Raw genomic sequence first — 17,185 nt, 5'->3', positions numbered from 1 at the left:
CTATCGATCAGGCTCTTTAGGAAAGGCCTCTTCCAATATGGACCCAGCGAGCCTGCCAGGCAGCACTGACAGCAGGGGTTATCGATTATGTGCTGCCGCTGCCGGCAGGGACTTTGTGGGAGGAGACTCCGGTCATTAAAGAGCCCCAACTGAGAAGAGTTTTGCTAACACTGGGCCACAAGCGGGGCAAACCACGGGAGGCTTGTCAGAAGGAGGTGCCATACCTTTCCAACCACTCACTCCGTCAGAAAAGTGAAAAGAGCACTCCCAAGTCACAGGTGGCATCAAATTAGGGAGTAATGCCACTGAGATGTTGGTACCTAAGGTCAGATGTTGCAACTTGCAGCAGTACCACTGCAAGAAAGCCCAGATTAGTTTCTGTGCCTTTACCCAAACTGTGCTGGGCAGGAAGAATCCACCTGCTGCAGGAGCAGGAGCAGCACAAGAGCAAAATATGGGGCAGAAGGAAAGCAGCTATCCTGTATGCATGGAATAATCTTCCTTTCCACCACTTCGAGTGGAGGGCAGGAAGACTTCCCACCAAGCAGCCTTGCCACTTGTTTTACACATTGTTCGGTGTCTAAATGGAGCCCCTGAAGAGTTCTCTGCAGTTCTCATCCACTCTTGCCTGGCTGCACCCTCTCAGCACTTAGATCAGGCCCCCTGGGAGGACTGAAATGCCTGCACCAGGCACAGAGTGGCTCCAAGCCACAGCAGGCTTTACACTTCACAGGACAATTCGTGAGCTGTTCTTCATTAAAAAAAAAAATAACACAGGCTCGCTGAAGTCTCTCATGTGTTTTCCACGTACATGAGCAACTTCTTAAAACTAGCCTGTCAAATCCACCATCAAAATCTTGAAAATTCAACGTTGCTGCAGTTGTTCCCTCAAGATCCTTTCTCTTAAAAGGAACCAGTGAGGTGAAGTGATCTCTAATGCTTTAGAAAAAAACACGTCCAGCAAAATAATACACATTGCACTGCATCTCCAAACACCACAGCTGGCTCTGCCTTGCTGTGAAGACATTTCTCCTCTTCAAAAAGAAATGCTGAAATCCTGACCAGCAGCAGGTTTGTCAACACCCCACCGCCAACCAGGTGATCTCTTCTGTCAACTCCTGCCAGGCTAAGGGCAGGAGATACTCATACAGATATCCCGAGCTGAAACCACACTATCATTTCTCTTGCCCCTAAAACCTGAGCACTTACCAGCCTCGGCTCAAATTCAAAGCTTCATGAAGCACGGACCCTCACTCAGATGCCCTGAAGAAGGGAAACAAACAGCTCAGAATCCATACAAGAAACAGTTTGAAATCTCACCCCATGAATATTTAAGGAGTGGGGCATGTTTATAACCAAGGACGACAGGATGTTCATCTCACTCTAAGTGCCTGCCCCAACCCACAACAGATCTTCTGAAAGGAAATTAGCTTAGAACCGTCGAGCCACATGGCCCTGCAAGAGCTGGAAAGCCACTTGGCAAGGACACATCCGAGGTGATCAGGACCATAAAAACTCAAAATTCGTGAAGCTCACAGAGAACCTTGGTTCCAGGAAGGACTACAGGCACCTCCTGTGAAACTGGACATTTCCTGCTCATTTCCTCTGCGTGAAGCCTTAGGGACAGGAGCTTGGTAATGCTACAAGGCTGAGTGAGGTAATTGTTAAGTCTGTGCACCGACAAATGAGCTGGCAATTAGCAGGCTCTCCTCGGAGCCAAAACATGACGTCCTTGTGCCTACCGCTGTGATGGCCCACACCTCTACGAGGCAGAGGAAGATAAGCTACTCTCCGGCTGCCAGCAAACAGCAGCAAGGTAGAGCGTGGCACGCTAACAGGCTGCTGTAAAACGCTGTCCGTCCAACCCAGGCCATAACACAAGATCAGAAAGGATCTTCTGTGCTCACAGCCCAGGGTACGCATGGCCACAGGACGAGAAATGGCTTCACCTGCGAGCTGCCTGGAAGAGCTGAGCTCTGCGGCTATCGCTCTGCCCCTGATTTAAGACATGGCAGCGGAGTCTTCCCGTTCCTGACGCGCTGCTGCTGCTGCGCTGCTCCTTCCCCTGCCCGTGGCACCGAGCCCTGGGAGGCGGGACGGGAGCGCAGGGTGTGGAGCAGTTGTATGCACACGGGGAGAGCCAGATGGAAGGTGAATGGCACAGGCAGGCAACCAGGACCACGCAAACTCAGGCGCTGCCAAAACAAACTGAAAGGTGCCCTAGCGCTGGCCCGGGCCCAACGAGCTGTCTGGCCCCCTTCCTCACTGCAAGGCTGCGGTCGGGTCTTGACTAGCAAAGGGAAAAACAGCTTCACAACAGTCTAACTGCTCTGCAGGGCAAAGCTGCAAAGCACAGGGAGGGAGAGAGAGAAGCAGATTCAGGCTTCACTGACCTGGTCCTTCCTGGATTTACACCTTCTCTCTCCCCCTCCCGACGCTTTGCAGCGTTGTAGTGAGGAGAGGCGTAGTGACATGCTTCTGTCCTGCTTCCTACCCAATACCTGCCATCTCCTCCCCACCTACCTCAAAAAGCTACCGGGACTGGGAACCTGCCCCCATGATCTGAGCATTTCCAGCGACACTCAAATACTCGCGGTGCCTCCAGGCAACTTCCCCTCAAACAAGGACTTACAGATCCAAAATGACGACGTGTCCAAACATCTCTGGCTGCCCGTCTCCGAATCAGCTTTCTCCTGTCAGCATCCAGCAGCATCTGGCCAACAGCCCCTGAAACATGAGAAAGGAAACTCGGTGTCAGTCACCCATCAACACAACGCATGGAAACAGCCAGGCACGCGCAGGCCAACCCACGGCCAGGTGCCGGGATGGGAGCCAGCAGCAAACTGCTGCACCATCCAGCCACTGTCTGATGACGGGACCATCGAGTGAAGCAAGCTCCTTGTCTTCACTGCGTCCCAAAGAAGTGGTGTGTATTTTGTTTAAGCAGCCCTCCAGTGAGCTGGATGCCTCTGCAGTACGGTGACTGGGCTCTGAAAGGCGGATGGTTCTCCTAGGTGGCTCCAGGGGTCACTGCTTCCCAGCCTGTGCTCCTGATCAGCGCCAGGGATCAGCCTCTGTCATTCCTCCATGCGTGCCCCAACCAGCCTGCCACCCCAACCGAGTTTGTTTTGCAGACTTCCTTGTGCCAAACAGCACAGTTAAGCTCTCTGCCTGCAGTGAGTGGGCATCCTTTGCTACCACAGAGAGAAACCCAAGGTGGCTCAGTTCCCCGTGCCTCTGTTCAGAGAGCAGCAGACTCTCTGCAGAATAAACAGACCTTGTGCTTCAAAGCTGGAAAGGACACAGGCACTACCTAGAGGTTTAAGACAGCGTTATTTCTGCCCTGCACTCACCACACTATTCACAAGCTTCTCTCCGAGGAAGCTCGCTGTCGGGTCCACATTTTAACTACCCAGGAGAAGTTCGGCTTTGTCCTGGAGCTACAGCAGCAGGCAGCTCTTCAGCCTGGTCTTTGCCATCCTAATTAGCATTGTAACACAAGAGGAAACTTAACCTCCTGCTCCTTTTTTATCTGCCCTGTCCATCTCTCATCGGCAATGTCCCTTAGGGCTGCTAGGAGGAGAGCTGTAAACACTATCACCTGCACCAGCTCCAATTCTTCCATCTTCTAGCTACTACCCACAGTCCAGAGTCATTTCTGAGCTCACTGACAGAGACAGCTTCACTGGAAGAGCTCCCTGAAGGTCACCAGGCTTGGGTCTGCACCCTGACCAGCCTCAGCAATAGCCTTGTCTTCCAGGCAAAGCCACGAGCACATCGAGGCTCTGAAGACTGCAGTAGAAACCTAACAATTTGCTCTGTTAATGCAAAAAGCTGCTGATTCCTCCACCCCCTCACAAAGAGGAACCACACAGCCCCTCTTTTCACGGGGACAGGGACTGAGCGCAGCTGCGTGTGCATGCTTGACTAGTTGCTGCTCTCAGGCAGCAGCCCTCTGTGTAAAACCCACCCTCTCCGTTTGCAAGTGGCTGTGTCCTCTGTGAGGCTTGGGAAAGGCCAAGACTTTCACCACGCACCAGGAGCAGACGTGGTGCAGCACAGAATGGCTTGGGTTATTCCACCCAGGGCCCGCAGAACCCATGACACCACCTCACTCACATCACGTTTTCTCCAGTAACACATACAAACCCTCTGGACAACATGGAAAAAGCATCAAAGGAAAAAAACAACAGTGCAGACACTTATTGCTTTCCTGGTATTTGCAAAGTCCCTCCAGCCCCGAGGTAACTAATAATCAGCTTTGGTTTTCAGACCAGGAGGCGCACGGTTAGCTCTTCGTTGCTGTTGGAGCGGCTGCACGTTCCCTACAAAAGGGCAGAGAAGGACTTGCAGGGTGTTCCTCATCATTACCTGCTCATGTCTTGCCTTTTCTGATCCCATAAAACAGGCCGCTCACCAGTTCAGGATCAGCATTTCCCTTCCTTAACAGAAACAGGGTGACTACACTGCGGAAAATGTTCCTTATTTCAGGCGTTGTCATCTTTCCCAGTGTTTTCCTTTTTAAAGCAACGTTTCTTTGATCTTGCTCTCTATTCAGAAAGATAAACTTGTATGACAGGGAAAACACACTCCATAGCACCATCACAGCCCCATTTGTTTCTAAAGCAACACTACGGGAACACTCATTGGCTACCACCAAGTCAGAGTACTCCAAAAAAAAACTCCAATCACGTACTCATGTGTAAAAATAATCGCTGCTACCGTCCTGTGCCACAGAGCTGATCATCACAGCTAACCCAGAAACTTCACGCTGTTTCAGCCAACCTCTAGTGCCAACACAGATCCAGCACCAGAGATGGGCACAGCCCGCTTTAATTTCAACAATTTCTCCTCGCTTGCCTCCCGAGAAGCAAGAAGAGGGGCTTGCCACTTGCCTTGCCATGCGTATGGACAGAGCCAACCTTCGCCTCCGCGTGTCTCAAGCCAGATGAAGTGAGAAGCTGCTGCAGCAAGCCTGATGGAGGCAGCTAATCAGAGAGAGAGGAGATGCAAAAACTGCACCAGGAGGTCTTGCCTGGGACAGGAGAACAAGCTGCCTGAAGTTAAAAGCAGCCCCTGCAGCCCGCTCGTGCCAAGCACAATGGAGAAGGACGGCAAGGTTATTACAGGACGCTTTAACATTTAATGAGAGCTTTTCATTCAGGGAAGGAATTCCAATTAAAAATATGTTCAGATCCATCCTGCTGCTAGTTACTTTGAGGCTGGCTTTAAAATAAAAGGATGACAGCTCCCAGTGCAGAAACTTGCTTCTCGGTTCTGCCTGCATGTTAATGCGCACGATTCAGAGCTGAGTAATAGCATTATAGTGACTCCTGGATTAAAATTGAGTTTCAGGAGGATTATTGCTCATTCCTGCCTTTTCAGACCAATTAACCTTGACTGTTAAACAGAAATCTCTGCTCCCTGCATAGGAAAAAACTCCAGAAGATACCAAAAGAAAGGGATTGGGCTAGCTGTTGAACAACAGGCCACGGAACAAACCCTGCTTAGCACCTACCATGTTTCCAAAGTAAATGAAATCCAGTCTTATGTAGTTCTGGCTGAATATAAATACCACTGGGCAGCACATATCGTGTGTCTGTCACATCCATGCACCCCGTGGAAGTCTCTTCCATCTCAGAATCAGACTTTTCTTAGTCCCATCCCTCTTTCTACAATACAAAGACCCCAATTCAGCTGGACTCCCTACTCCTAAATATGCATTAACACAGCGCCTGCAGTAGCTGGTAAGAGCAGCTTAGCTTCCCTAACCCGTTCATAAAAGCCAGAGCAGATCAGCACTGCCCAAGAAACACTGCCATGGCTCACCCGTAACTGGAATAGAACACAACAGCTGATTAACATCTGAACAGGACCAGGACAGGAAGCGAAGGACCCAAATACAATCCCCAGAAGGAATGTTAATGGAGAATAAAAATACCCAGGGGAGATTCTGACCAGGAAATGAACGCGAGCTTTCCAATGCACAGAAGAGCATAACCACCTTGAATGGCTACCTCTGAAACCACACAAGAACCAGCTCGGCAAAAGGTCACCTGGCATCTACACGAGAGGCTAACAAGAGCCCCTTACCCAAAAACTCTGATGCACCAGAATTCAGCTCATTTTGTTCAGCCATCCTTTTGGGTTGAGCTCTTTAGGTTGTTGAGTGATCCTTTCAACTCTCACAAGGTGGTTTAGGCTGCAAGCCTCCTGAGCACCGTTATCTTTGCACCTCAGATTTCACTTCCTTCCCCGCTCTGTCTCCTTACCTGGGTTCTTTTCAGATCTTCCACGGGAGGCTTCAGGAGCACGTTCCTTAGGTATTTCAGGAGATGTATGCCCAGCCATGAGAAAACTGCTCATGGAGGTTAGGAGTAACCTCAAAAGTTCCTGAAAATAACTACTTGGGTCCTGCTAGTAAAAGCAAACCTCGATGTCCTAACAATATTTACCTGGCAGAAGCTGGGAGATGACATGAGGGAAATCGGGGAGCCACGGCCTCACCTTTTCTCTCAGTCACAAACAGCAGAATGGCTACATTAAGCAAACAACTGAAGAGAAGCGAAGGAGGGAGTGGGTGAGCATTTCTGTAGAAACTCAACATGTAGGAATCCCCTTCCCGTGCCAATTCCTCCACTGTGTAGGAGAGGAAGAAAAGGAAAAAAAAATCTTACGTTACCTTCCTAGAGCATACAATGAAAAGGCATCGGATTAGGACAAACTACATGTAGGAACGACTTAAAATTTTTCAACAACCTACAAGTGGCCTTCTCAGCACCTCTAAGTATTCCCCCAAGCCTCATCCAGCCCCCAGCAATCCTCTAGTTTCAGCCCACGGGTTCCTACGTTATGAGAAAGCTGTGGCCTCCGATTCTTTAATTGCAGAGACCGAAAGTCACGGAGCCACAGACGAACAGCAGTACGAGGAAATGCTCCGTTACTGCAACCTATAGGCTTGCCCGAAACGCAGCCTCCATCCAGGAGCTGTGGCGGTGCACAGATGGCCCACACGCCAGGCAGTACCCACGCAGACTGACAATGGAGCACAGCGCCCGATTTGCATAACTTACAGAGGACAGATGGACAAGCTCGTCGCAGCGACCCAACCTACAGAGGACTCGCAAGGTCGCAGAGGCTTTCGGCACAGCCCCGATGCGTGCAGGCGGTGGCAAAAGCACATTTCAAGACACGAAAGGCGTGTTTATAGCAGTCGGCTTTCTTCGGAAATGCTGCCACCACAGCCAGCCTTGCGGAGTAGTCCACGTGCCAGTTTTGTTCCCGTACAGCCCTCACTCACATGGAGCAACTGGATTCATCCTTTCCAATGGGAAAGGGAACTGGCACCTGCAGTGCTCCTGTTGTAACTTCTTCTTTAGCCACGAGTCTTGCAGAAGTCACCCTTCATGCAGAGTCACATAAAATACGGAGCACGCTGGGGTGAGGTGGTGCCTGGGAAGCTCCATTAAATTACGCAAAATTTCTCTCCAGCTCTGCGTGGCTGCAGAAAAGTCCTGCGCAAACCTTCTCAGCCATCCTTTAAAACACGAAAGTCCCTTAAAACACGAAAGATTTGAAAAGGCTTTGAAATGCTGCTTTTGGCTGACCGGCTCTGCAGGCACTTTTACTGGCAGGCTGAGGAGCAACCCCAAGACAATATTCCAGGGGCTTCACACCTGCGCTAGGAAGGACAGCCCCATTTGGTGAGGGGGAACAATGACTTTAATCACCCGCTAGGGCTGAGAATGCCCAAGCTGTAGGAAGGTTTGCAGGGCTCAGAGTGCCCATCCTCCAGCGACACGGCCACAAGGGGCTCTTTGATTCCCCGCTCACCCGGCCGCAGCCCGACACGACAAACCGCTCAGCTCGTAATAAAAAGGAGCAGCTCTCTCCCCAAGGTCTCGTCTCCATATACACTGCAGTAAAGTCAATTGAGTTAGGAAATAACGTAAAGTGGTACAACCCTCCTGGGGAAATGTTTTTAATTCAGTTTAAGAGCACTTTGTGTTGAATCAACTTAAGTTAAATAGATAGATACAAGACAAACGAAATTAAGGATGCCTATACAAGAACGCTGCCCTAATATAATCACAACTGTTTCTAATCTGATTAAGCTAAATCAGTACAACTTCCCTGCAAAGGCATAATCCTTAACAATACTGCAGTTAACCCTTTTTGCCCTTTTCTGTTTCCTAAGAAGGTTTCGTTGCGTGTTTTTTTAAGAAACGAGACAAAACAGAGAATGGCATCTCTCTCAGAATCAACATAAGCCAACCACACTGCTCGAGGTACATTAAGGAATTAAAGTTATGACATTTATAGGACTTGGAGGCTTTACTACTCCTATGCCAACTAACCATCATGATGCCAAGCCCTGCACGGCACGGAGCTTTCTCCTTTCTCCGCAGGCGAGGGGCACAGGGTGCTAGCAAGGCCGTGTGTTGCACCCTGCTTTCCAGACACCCACGCAGCTTCTGCTTGCTGATGTCCAACAGCTCAGACACCAGGAAGGGAATGTTCCCCGCTCTCTCATTCCTAAAGGTATGGCTCACCAGCAGCTTATCTGAGTAAACTCTTTGGAGCATGTTTGCTAGTTGCCCCCAGGCACGGTCTTACTACTGCGCTGCTTCCACGAAAGTCTGAGGTTCTCCTGCTAACCCTGCAGCGAGCACATGCACAAAACAAGGCTGAAGGCACAGGGCTGCAAACCCACACCCTGAAGTCACCTCTCACCCCTCCGGCTCCCACAACATTTCCACCCAAAACAAATTTGTCAACATTAAACTCTAGCAACTCCAAAATTACCATTTTTCTCCCCTCAGTCCTCAAGTTTTAGCTATCTGAACCGTTTCTCCCTGAGTATCGAGACTTAATTTATCTTCAGCCTTTTGGTGCCCTCACTTTCATCTCTACGGGCTTCTCCAGTGTGGTCTCTGAGCTCCCTCCAACCTTCCTCACATCCACTCCAGCCACACAACCTTCACTGCTTGCCACTGCCTTCTCCTGGGGCCGCTACCTCCTGGTGCAACAAGTCTTCCCTGTTCAAAACAGAAAGACAAATGGAAAATACTCTGAGCCCCTTGCAGAGAACTAAATCCCTCCTCAGCCATCGAAGTAACTGTGCCACAGCCCTGGACAAGAGGGTGAGCTGTCACTTCGAGTTCCAGGAGCAGCACTGAAATCAACCCGAGTTTCAAGTCCATTTAATTTATTATTTTTTTGTGAAGAGCTATTTTGAAGCCCGCATCCCACGGTAACACTGTAGGGCTGTAGGTACATGCAAGAGATCAGTTGCTAAGGGAACTGCGCTTCCACATTTTCTATTTTACGAGACTGAAATGTAAACTCTCCAAGGGCCGCAGGTACATTTTCCCATTAAGCTGCTTGGTCTCAAATCTCAGATGGATACCAGTTGCTTGCAGCAATTACGAGGTTTCAGGTCCCCAGTACCAGAGCCAGGATTCATGCTCAGCACTGTGTGAGACAGGAGCAATTTCCCCTAATCAAGAAATTGAGGCACCAGGAGAGAAAACAGCTTCGTGGGCTGCGTTTGCATGAAATCCCACGTAAAGAGAAACAGCCTCAGCTGCCATAAAAAATGGAAGTGCGAGAAAATTCAGCGAGGCAGCCTCATTTCTTGCACCTAACCCAGGAGCGATCCGGGGTAGAAAGAAGGAAAGTGCACGAGCTGAACACCTACCTGACAGCAACGAGCTGAATAGGCTGCAATTCTTTACAGCCACAAATAAAGCAGCTATCCTGGTCCAGCAGCGGGAGAACAATAGTGGTACTATTCTCAATTTTCTCCGCTGCTAGGGTTTAATCCCGGCAAGAATCGCTTTGGTTTAATTAGCTTTTCCCTAGCAGATGGTCAGATGTGAGAGGCAGAGAATGGTACGGGCTTAGCTGTTGTGTGATCGTGCAGCTGCAGCTGTAGCTGAACAGCTAAGCGTGGCCAGGGGTCCAGCTGTAGCCTGCACGACACCGTCCATCCCTGCCATTAGCCAAATGGCAGCTTCCTCCTTCTCCAGATTATATATCAGGGGCACTACCCAAGGGCAGGCAAACAACGAACACGCCGCCTCGCCACCATCCCCTTTTCTCAGGGAAAACCTTCAACCCTTCCTCAACTCTAAGTCCCCCTGTCTTTGGTGACACAGAAGCACATTCAGAAGCATTGCCATGGAAACCCGGGCCATCCCCTGCGCTATTTATCAGCGAAAATCTTCCAGCAGAGAAATATTTTATGATCTCTACCGCACCGAACGCAGACAGCAGAACAAAGTAAAATTACAGGCTCCAGCGCCGGGTAAGGATAGCGCGAGGTCATTCCTCCTTCAAGCACTGATCCTCACGTCACCTACAGCTCCTTAGGAGCTGGCAGGGAAGAGCAAGGTGGCACTGAGAGGAGAAGAAGGGGCGTTAGGGCAACAAACCCCATCCAGCCGCAGTTTAGAAACGAGGAGGGCGTTCACCGCCCTCTCCCCCCCTGCTGCTTTCCCTGCAGAAGCTGAGAGTGCTGCTGGGCCCAGCAGATTTAGGGCCTGAGCCAAGGGCAGGATTGGGCACAAAAGCTGTCTCAGCTCTGTCAACAGCAGCGCGGCGCGGCTCCTGAAGCAGAGCGTAACCCTGAGCATCTCCTCTCTTTTTTGTGGCTGTCCCGCTCCCTCGTCCTATACCCCAAAGCTTCACCTTCCCCCTCTGCAGGATCTTCCCTCTGACACAGCGTTAGCACTCTCCTCAACCATCTCCTTCCACGTTTGTCATCGTTGCTGACACCAGCGCAGTTCTGTGGGAGGTAATAACAAGCACAAAGTGTCCCAACGGGCAACCGCAGTGAGGCCAGGCACTTCTGCTGCACCTCAGGGCAGCTTGTCCAGACTAGCACTGCTCTTGTAAAACCCAAGCGCCTGGTCTTCACCGCTGTTATCCCCTGGGATAGTACAAGCCTGTTAATTATTCTGAGGTTACGGGAAAACATCTTCTCAGCAGCAGAGGCGAGCACTTCACCACGCTGCAAACGACGGCACCGCCGCTCACCTCTCCTCCAAGGGGCTCTGCGAAGATGGTTGGTACCGGATGCCCTACAGAAAGCAGGCTGCCAGGTCCTGCGTACATTTTTGTGGGGAGCTATCACAGGAAAGCACCCGGAGGGCTAGCAGGTCGCCACTCATCCGAGGGCAAAGTGAGTGGAGGAATGCCAGCGCGCTGCCAGGCAGATGTGTGGAGGTGTTTGTCCAGCGCCGCTGCCTCATCCCTCTGCTTCGTGCAGCTACAAGAGCTGGGCTCTAGAGTCCGTGACTCCGGCCTCAGGAATGTCTCGGCTGGAGGCACACCACACCTGCTGCCGGCTCAAGGTGCTCCAGGGTCAGAAGGATTCCTGGTACTTCCCTCTCAGGCCGCAGCCCTGTTTTCCGGGCCCTGTCCCAGCAGGGGGAGATGTAGCTGCTTGGAGAGGGTTCCTGCTCCAGCCACAGGAGCGCATCTCCCTGGCAGAGGTGCTCGGGACTGGACACTGCAGCACGAGGACCTGGATTCCTACACGCTCCTGAAGGCCTGCGGGGAAGCTGAACCAACCTTCTTTCCTCAATATATTAAAACTCACTGATGGGGAAGCAAAAGACCACGAATCAGCCTCACTCCTTTCCTGGCAAGCGGAAAGTTGGATTAAATATTGCTCCAAGTTCTCCATTTCTGCAGCAGTTGCCCATGTTGCATGACAAAGCCGAAAGACGCAACGATTGCATACACCTAACCGTTCCATCAATAACTTACCACATAATCCTGTTTCAGACCTATTTATATTTTGTTCCACTTCGTGTTGCCACAGGAGATGTTGTTGAATTTGGCATCGCAGAACAGAGGAAGGAAAGCAAATACTCAAGCAACACGCTTTCTCCTGAACGCCCAGGTCTTAAAAGGAAGGTAGAGAGCCAGCGGCCACTCGTTTGAAATAAAATGCATAGTTTGTGTAAAATCAGGGGAGAAGAGAGCCCCATGTGAAAGGACTGGAAATTATTTGCAATCACAATTGTCTTTTGCAACAAGTAAGGTGCCCCTGATCAGCCACCACTGAGATCCTGCTTTTCAAAGCCGTGCATCTTTCCTAAGAGCCCGTGGCATGGAGCAGTCTGGTAGCAGGAGCTCTGCAGCAGCTGATCCAGAGATTGTGGCCCCGGCCAAAAAGTAACAGCGACGCTATGAAGGCAGAGGGCTACCAAAAGTCAGTTCTTTCGTGCCTGTTGCTGGCTAAGGATGGCAGCAGGGAGGTCTTCTGCAGAGGATGAACTCGGATATGGAGATGCCTGGCTGGTCAGAGAACTGAAGGCTGCTAGAAATTGCCAGAAGGGGAACTGCAAGACTGGAAGATCAAAGCCAACTGGCTAATGAGCTGGAAAGCTCAGAGTTTGCAGCAGGACACGGAAGACGTTCCGCTGTTCTTCCCACAAACCTTGCGCCCATACTCGGATTGATGCTGACAATAGAGGGCATTTTTCCCCCAAGCCAGACAAACAAAAGACTTATGTAAATAGGACTGGGAGGGCTCCTGTGACAGCGACATACAAAACTTACTGCCTGTTCCTCTCAGGCATCCCTGCAAGGATCCCAAATTAATGCGTCTGCATCCTGACCTGCCATCCTGCACCAAGCTTCCAGCTCTTGAGGTACTAGCCAGAAGAGGAGGAAGGCTTCTCCAGAAGCAGCTGGGGCAGTCAAGCTGCAGCAAACACGTGTAAGAACATTTATCCCACTGTCTGGGGGGAAGCACTCCTGCCCAGTTTAAATCCTGGGCCCATTGCACCCCTGGGCAGGCATTTCATGCAGTTTGTACGATGGCACGAGTCACTCAATCGTTGCTGATTACCAAGAGCATACAGGCTGCAGGGGGACAGGCCAACCTTAATTGGCCTTATCGGCATAAATTAAACCCTACAACACACCCGAGCAAACAGGCAGTTCCTTCGGAGGAGCAGGCATGACTTATTTTGCTGCAGCTATAAAGGAAACATCGCTGCTAGGACATGCCCCTGGAGTGACTGTGCCGCTCGGCTCTCCCGCTGCATTCCTGGGGTTGTTTAGCATGGCCTCAGCTCCAGCCTCTCCAGCAGCAAGGAGCCTGAACCCTGAATGCCATCTGCAAACGCAGCCAGACTCCACCTCCTGCGTGCCTGCAGGCCACCAGGTGTGGCCAGGAATGGCACAAGCTACACACCAAACACACCTTTGATGTGGAGCTGAAAGCACGTAGCCGGGGGGCACGAACAGCACGCCGCGCCGCGCTGACTCCCAGCACAGGAATGTGGCTGCAACCACAGGCCAAGGAAGGCAAACACATCGCATTCCTCACCGGGCAGGGGAGGAAAACAAGCAGCAAGCCCACACACCCGCCCGGCTGACACCCGCCACGCTCCCCACGCACGCCAGCCCTGCCGCTGCCAGGACCCCGATGACAGTTTTGGCCTCAAAGTCTTTTTTGAGGCCTTTTTGAACCCTTCAGGAGGCTTTGAGATACCTTAAAAAGCCACCGAGCGAGGCAGCAGGGCTGCCCGGTGTGGGGATGTGAGGAGCCATCAGCAGGGCTGGAAGTAGCCCTGAGTGGGAAGCGAGAGCTGCACGGCTGCCTGGGAAGGGAATTTCCCTGCCTTTTCCTACAAGAGGAGGGGAGATCTCAGCACTGAGCCCTGCTGAGCTGAGGGGGCAGAGCTGAACAGGAGGCTGACTTCACACATCAGGGGTGCTTGGAAGGGTCCAGGGCTTCCTCCTCACCAAGGCAAGCACTCTGCCTGAAGTCAAGCAGCTTCTCCCAGATGCAATCTCTTCCTCGGTAATGAAGCCCTTCCAAAAACACTGCCCTCCTGCCCACAGAACAGCCCTGATCTGCACTCTGCATCCTCCTCCCCTCCAGCAGCACGGACACCGGGTCACTGACACAACCACCAGAGACTCAGTGCCCAAAAATCCAACAGGCAGGTCACCTCTAGTCCCAGAACCTCACTATTTTAGAGTCACCTTAGGTTCTAGTCAGCAAACACTTCTTTTTTTTTTCCCCATGGGCAGCTCCTGGAAGTCCCAAAAGCTTTTCAAAGAATTCAGGTACTAAACAGGAAGTTGCTCCTACGGGATAAAAGATGAACCAGGAGGTAAAGCTGTCAGCACTCAAGCCCGTAAAATGAAGGCTGCATTCTGCATCTCCTGCTCTGAACCTGCACTTACCCCCGTGGGACACAATAAAATGCCAATCCCCGCCTAAAAACCCATCAGCCAGGGGAATGGCCTGGGATGAGGTACCAAGAACGGACCAGATGAGGCCCAGCAGCCTGCCCCGTGCCCATTAGGATCCAAGGCCTCAAGCCACCTACTCCCTCCCTGGCCGGGAGGGCAGGCTGCTGTACCAGCACCAGGAAGAAAGAGGCACGAAAGGCTGGCTTTACCAATAGATTTCTATCCGAAGATATAAATAGAAGCCTGGCAGGCTTTACAAAAGCGCCCGACCGGCTTGGGTGCCTAAATCACCGCATGCAGGAGAAAGGGCTTCTCCCCTCCTAACCGCCCCATACCTCCCCAAACCCCAACCACCACAAGAAAACCCAGTGCCGAGAGGACAGCAGCCCCTGCTGCTCTGCAGGCTGCCAAGGGCCCTTCCCCTGCAATCCACTTGGGCAGCGACTGCCCCCAAAATCCTGCAAGCCTCGACAGCGCAACCCGCCGTGGCCACGGCCCTCCGAGCATTGCCACCGGCCCGCTTCCCGGAATAGGAGCTGCCCCTTCAGCCTCTCCTCTCCCTGCCCTCCCCCCCCCCCGAGCTTTATTTTCCTTTATTTCCAAGGCACAACCCTCCCTCTGCCACCGGTGGGCGGGTGAGTGGGGGAAAGGGGCCCTTTATAACCGTAGTGTTGCAATCTGCCAGCTCGGCCAGGCGGCCTGTTCCCGCCTGCACCGTATTAAATACCTTATAACTGATTACACCCCCATGGGGCATGATTAGCAGTCTTCAGAGAACAAAGTCTACTTTCATAAGAATAAGAACAGACACGTACTGCTAACCTACTACACAGCTGGGCAGGTGAGGAAACAGAAGAAAGAAGAGGCGGGGGGGGGGGGAGTTAACTGTATGGCTAACTCCTATTCTCCCCTCCCCTGTTCCAGGGGCTCTGGGTCGTGATTTCCACTGCCCCAAATCCTTCCCTTCGGGCCTAACCCAGCAGATTGGGGTGATACAAGCTCGTAAATAAACCGTCTGCTGGGCAAAGTCCTCGCCCCGAGGGGTAAGGGCTTGAGGCATGAGGCTGAGCTTTGGTCGGGGTGACAGCAGCAATTCCTTCCCGGCAGCTCCGAGGGAAAGGGGAAGGTGAATTCCACAAACAGCATCGAAAACAGCACCACAGAGGGAAAGCTCAAAATACGATCACGTCCCCACGCCCCTCTAACATCTGGGAAGCCTACACAAGCAGGAGTGAAGCAGCTGATTCGATCTTGAGGTTAAGAGCTCGGCAGAGTCGGGCAATTTTTCTCCTTGTGGGGAGCGAGGAGGCAGCAAACGGGAGGAAAACCCTCTGCAGCCGGGCGAGATAAGAGGGATCCCCAAACACACACAGTCCACACGCAGCGCCGCAACAAAGAGCCAGCTTGATGGAAACTCAGCCAAGCTGCCACGGCATGACCCACAGCTCATTAGCAGGTGCCTGCCAGATCTCAGATGCCCACACAAACAGCCACAAACTTATTTGGTGCTATCTGGCCTCCATCTCGGCCAGGCACAAGAAATCAAACAGACTGCAAAGCCTCTTACCAAAAGGGAATTAAAAGAAAAATACAAGCAGGGGGCAACTCCTAGGCTTGGACAAGGCCAGGATGAGCCCTTCCAGCTGCTCTCCCCAGGTCAGGGGAAGAGGAGAGCAAAGCAGGAAGCTGCAGGAAAAAGTTCCTATTTCTGAGGGATGCCATGCAGCAGCTTCAGCAGAGCAGCGAGAACCTTTCTAACTGCATCCTTCTGGAAATAAGTCGCCTGCTTTACCCAAGACCCATTTTCTCTGCCACTGGCCCCCTGGATGCTTATGCTATAGCCTGGGAGCGCTCACATTCAGCTGATGGGTCTGGAAGGAGGTGCCTTGGTGACACATTCCACCCAGATTCTTACCCAACCCGCCCAGGAGAGGATTTGTGGCTGGAGACACCACGCCAGCCATAAACGAACTACTTATATCTGCATTCCTCAGCAGCTGCTCCGTCACCCAGCACGCAGGAGGTATCCGAACCCCATTATCTGGTCTCATTTGTACAGCAAAGGCTGAATATTCTCCTTATTACGCAAAGCCTTGAGGCACCGGCTGGCTTTAGGCTCTGATGTATGTAGGAGCATCAATTCACGTCGAGTTATGAAACAGATCGTGCTTCTAGGGTTTGGAAAAAACGGGAGGTTTCACCATAAGCACAAGTTAGTCATTGGAAGCTCCTGGAGGGAATTTAAATTATCGCAGACAGCACAAAAATAGTTTGTCTTTGGGAGCTGAAATGGCAAAGGTGTAATAAATCCAGGCGGCATCGTAAAACTTTTCCTGAAGGCTTCAGGTTAGCTGTGAAGCCCCAGATGCCCTCCTATCATCAAATTCTGCCACCACAGCCTAACAAAGGGGAAACCACTCTTCACACACACACACGAATTAAATAAATAAACAAACCCTATAAAGCCCTTCAGCTCCTAAGAGACAAAAGGAGTCTGCTTGCATTCTGTAGATATGACGTATGTTACATTTATATTTTTATATGTATGCACACATACTAAATAGAAATATATGAGTAACGTTTTAACAAAACACATCTTACAATTAATTTTTCCACCCCCCACCACGCCGGGCAGGCATTTGAGCTCCAAGGGGAGCTCTGCCATCTGATGCTCTCCCTCGGCTGCTGTACCCTCACAGATTCCCCGCACCCACCCCCATTCCCCGAGTAAATTGCCTTCCACTGCAGAGAAGCACTCCTGCTATTCCATTACGGGTATTCACCAGCAGGGCAAGAGCCCCTAATTTAGCCCCGCACGGGCCTTCTGCAAACTGCTAATCCCCACTACGCAGCTGTTTTTCAGATGCACGGGAATGAGCAAACCGTAAACGATTTATGGCGCGTGGCAGGAAGACTCCTGGCTCCCTGCGTAGGCGGGGTTTTGGGACAAGATCATGCTTGG

The 17,185-nt window shown here is 51.6% G+C and overlaps 1 protein-coding gene across 3 annotated transcripts in view; it reads right to left on the bottom strand.

The window, feature by feature from the left end:
- The window catches only part of TJAP1 (tight junction associated protein 1), a 34,577-nt gene that overhangs the window by 11,213 nt on the left and 6,179 nt on the right, over positions 1-17,185 (bottom strand). For all 3 annotated transcript variants that reach the window (XM_082755558.1, XM_082755560.1, XM_082755559.1), the window contains exons 4-5: positions 2,633-2,727; positions 1,210-1,263 (exon numbers count right to left, since the gene is read on the bottom strand). The gene's annotated coding sequence lies outside the window, so the exon portion shown is untranslated. The remainder of the gene's footprint in view (positions 1-1,209; positions 1,264-2,632; positions 2,728-17,185) is intronic.

The sequence above is a fragment of the Aythya marila genome (assembly GCF_965140915.1).
Source record: "Aythya marila genome assembly, chromosome: 3".
NCBI lineage: Eukaryota > Metazoa > Chordata > Aves > Anseriformes > Anatidae > Aythya > Aythya marila.
This window is presented reverse-complemented; position numbering and strand designations above follow the sequence as displayed.